This window comes from Delphinapterus leucas, chromosome 21 (genome assembly GCF_059928025.1).
Source record: "Delphinapterus leucas isolate spDelLeu-1000000601 "Yukka" chromosome 21, BTC_Dleu_Yukka2, whole genome shotgun sequence".
Classification (NCBI taxonomy): domain Eukaryota; kingdom Metazoa; phylum Chordata; class Mammalia; order Artiodactyla; family Monodontidae; genus Delphinapterus; species Delphinapterus leucas.
Window position 1 is genome coordinate 30,096,841 of NC_143149.1, and position 3,956 is coordinate 30,100,796.

The 3,956-nt window shown below is 49.1% G+C and overlaps 1 pseudogene; it reads right to left on the minus strand.

Annotated features, from left to right (window-relative positions):
- Positions 1–764: 764 nt before the first annotated feature.
- On the minus strand, positions 765–3,676 carry LOC115803213 (small ribosomal subunit protein eS25 pseudogene; annotated as a pseudogene).
- Positions 3,677–3,956: the final 280 nt, after the last annotated feature.

The window sequence follows — 3,956 nt, forward strand, 5'->3', positions numbered from 1 at the left end:
TCATGTCAGATGTGAACGCTACCAGCTCTCCATGTAATGTGGCCCCGCGCATGTCTCTGACCTCATCTCCTAGACATTCCCCTTGTATGGGGGATACACTCGCTCCTGCAGCAAGGGCCTTCTTGCTGTTCCTTGAACAAGCGGAACTCGGCTCACATGGGGCCTTTGACCTATGTTGCCGTGGCCTGGATCCCTCCTCTCCATCCTTGCATGGCTCACTCCTTCACTTCTGCAGGTCTCTGCTCCGCTGTCACCTCCTGGGGGAATCCTTCCCTCACCACCTCAGATCCCCATTGCTCTCCGCTCCTCTCATGCCACTTCCTCTGCCTGTCACTTACCCATAGGTTTCCTTGCTCATATGAGCGCCGGGAGCCTGGGACTCTTTTCCTGAGCACCTAGAATAGGGCCCACCCCAAAGACAGCACTCCATACATGTTTTCTTTTTTTTTTTTTTAATTTATTTTTTTATTTATTTAACTTATTTATTTTTGGCTGCGTTGGGTCTTCGTTGCAGTGCGTGGGTTTCTCATTGCGGTGGCTTCTCTTGTTGCGGAGCACAGGTTCTAGGTGCCCTGGCTTCAGTAGTTGTGGCTCGTGGGCTCTAGAGCACAGGCTCAGTAGTTGTGGCGCACAGGCTTAGTAGTTGTGGCGCACAGGCTTAATTGCTCCCTGGCATGTGGGATCCTCCCGGACCAGGGCCCTGAATTGGCAGGCAGATTCTTTTTTTTTTTTTTTAAATAAAGTTTTATTTTTCAAAATATACAGCTGGTGGGACCTGTTCATGCATCTTCACTAACAGCTGGAGCATCTCCACCCTTGGTGTTTCTGGTGTAAATTACTTGAGCTCTGTGCTTTGAAACCAGTTTAATAAGTCCTTTACTAAGGAGCTCCTGCAGGGCTGCCCTGGCCAGGGAACCATGAATCCTCAGTCTCTCAGAGACAACAGCTGGACTTATAAGCTTATAGTTGGGAACTTCTTTACAGAGTTTGTCATATGTTGCTTTGTCAAACAAGACTAGGTTATTGAGCTTGTCCCGAACTTTGCCTTTGGACCACTTCTTCTTTTTGGCCTTGCCCCCAGATTTGTTCACTGGGACTTTGTCTTTGTTGGCTGACTTTCCAGCATCTTTCTTCTTCTTGTTGTCCTTGGGCAGCCTAGCGAAGCCGGGAGAGCAACTGCTACCACTGCGCCTCACTAAGGTGTCGGACAAAAAGGGCAGGCGGATTCTTAACCCCTGGGCCACCAGGGGAAATCCAGCCCCTGCAACTCTTAATATTCTGTTTTTTCCTAACCTGGTGGCTTCATTTTCTCAGAGCAACTTTCTTCACGAGCCATAGGTAATCTCACACCCAGCTTCAACACGCCCAAGAGGACCTGGATGTTTAAATTCAGCTCTAGACTCTCTCAGCCTTAGCGCCATCTTCTGAGAAACCTCCGAGCCATGAGAGCCAAGTGGAGGAAGAAGAAAATGCGCAGGCTGACGCGCAAAAGAAGAAAGATGAGGCAGAGGTCCAAGTAAACTTGTACACCCATGGAAGCCGCAGGAGCAGAAACAAGGGCAGCCAGGGGCCAGGGACGCCGGTACAAATTGTTGGACTGCATGCCCATTGTCTAGAACTCGTCTCAATGGATCCAAAGCATCTATGGCCATTCTGATCGCCTCAGCCACCTTTGAGAGACCCACCTTGCTTGTATCAAAGTGGTCCCTTTAGGTCCTTGGCCCTGGACGTGGACAGACGTGGGTCATAGACCCACTCCTGGACCAATCAACTAAGCCATGTAGGTGGGACCGGGTGGTGAGCTCAAATTAAAGCAGGGATCCATTGGTGACCACTCCTGGACCAATCAACTAAGCCATGTAGGTGGGACCGGGTGATGAGCTCAAATTAAAGCAGGGATCCATTGGTGACCAAGTGACGGTACCAGGGAGAACACGGAGACTCCCCTCTGGAACCAGATTTGGGCGGGAGAAAGGGCATTCTCAAGAGAGCCGGGGTGTAGGGAGGGGCATTCTCCCAAGTTGAGATACGTGAACAAGTGCACTGGGCCACTGAGCACGGGAGCCAGTCCCCCATGACTGGTAATTTTTCCAGCTCTCCCCTCAAGCCCTCCCAACCCTTGCACCAGATGCTCATTGGCTTTTTGCCCCACCTAGTTACCAGCGATCCTCTTCCAAATCAGTGACTTTGATGGGAATTGTATCGTTACTGTTTTCTAGAATTACTGAGCTTTGCCATGGGCACAGGCTGCAGACCAACGGCTCCTCTTACCAAAGTCACCTGAAGTGATGTGGGCGGAGGTGCTCTTTTCCTCTTGAATTATTCCACCTGCAGTTGACTCGTGCTTTATTTTACTTCCCTTTTCACATCTGTCGCCCAGCTCGGCCCTCTGCCACCTGGCGTGACTATTATTCCTCCTTCCTTCCATATTGAGCAACGCCGCTCTCTCCTCCGAGAGCGGCACAGGGCCCCAGCAACCCCGGCAAGTGTGCCCACTTACTCGTAAACAGTTGTGAAATCTGCAATCTTAGCACGAGAAGGGCCCATAGCAGTCAGCTGGTCCAACCCTGTATCTTACCGGGGAGAAAATGAAGCTAAACTATTATATCTGAGTTTCTCAAGGTCACCCAGGACAGCAGGGGCACAGGATAGCTGAGGTCTTGGTGCTTTCTGGTTCCTAACACAGTGATGTCGCCAGGAACAGGACAAAACGACCAGCAAAAAATAGAAACGGGGGTGGTGCAGAGAATCACACAAGCAGTTCCTCGGGTCCTGTGACCAAAATTCCCCACTGTCATCCTGCTCTTTGTGTTCTCTCTTAAAATAAATCCGTTCCCCTTATGAACACATGCACTGCAGGACCCCTCACCAAGACAGGACGAGACTCCTGTCTTACTCAGCAGTTGGTTATCAAGCCACTATCATGCTTTGTGGGGAATGGAAAAAACCAAACAAACAAAACACTCCAAACCAAACAGCCCAGCCAAGAAAACAAACAAAAAACACATAAGTTATGGTCCCTAACCATGGGAAAGTTTTCAACCGGTTTGGGGGGAAAGACCCAAAATATTTGATCAAGTTGAGGATACAAGGACGTCAGAACGCAGGGTGGGATGTTACTGAACACGTGGTGGAGACCAGCTTCCCAATATTGCCCTTACTCTGCATCTTGTCATCGTCGTATGTAAAAGAAAATGTAATAAAAACTTGCCCCAACCTCCATAAAGATGCCCCCAAGTCTCCTCCAGTTGACTTTAGAGGTTGAATAAACATAATTATTGTGGAAAAGGGATAAACATCAAGTGCCAGGAGCTCAGAGGACGAGAAGAGTGTTCGGGGAAACCCCTCCCGAGGGCTTTGATTACCGCCCCTCTTCTGGCTTATGCACCAGCTCCTCATTTGATGTCTGAGAAACTGAAATCCTGTAGCAGAGGAGGGGAGAATAGGACCAGAACTCAGATTGCCTGGTTTGTCAACTTTCAAACGATCATACGCAAGCAGCAGATGCACACAGGTTTTAAAAAAATCAAATAGTGCTACAAGGCTTATCACAAAAAAATAGCTCCTTTCTTCAACTGCCACCCTTACCTGAGAGGCGGTCACTTTCAGCTTTACCTTCTTAGTTTCATATATCATGCTTACGCTGCTCGTTCTTGATTTTTCCTTCTATGGACATCTTACTATGAAATATGAGATTTTAGCTCCCTTACTACTCTCCCCTCCAGTTACATAACGATTTTAAAAAATTATTTATTTATTATTTATTTATTTTTGGCTGCGCTGGGTCTTCGTTGCTGCACGCGGGCTTTCTCTAGTTGCGGCGAGCGGGGGCTACTCTTCGTTGTGGCGTGCAGGCTTCTCACTGCGGTGGCTTCTTTTGTTGCGGAGCACAGGCTCTAGGCGCGCAGGCTTCAGTAGTTGTGGCTCACGGGCTCTAGAGCACAGGCTCAGTAGTT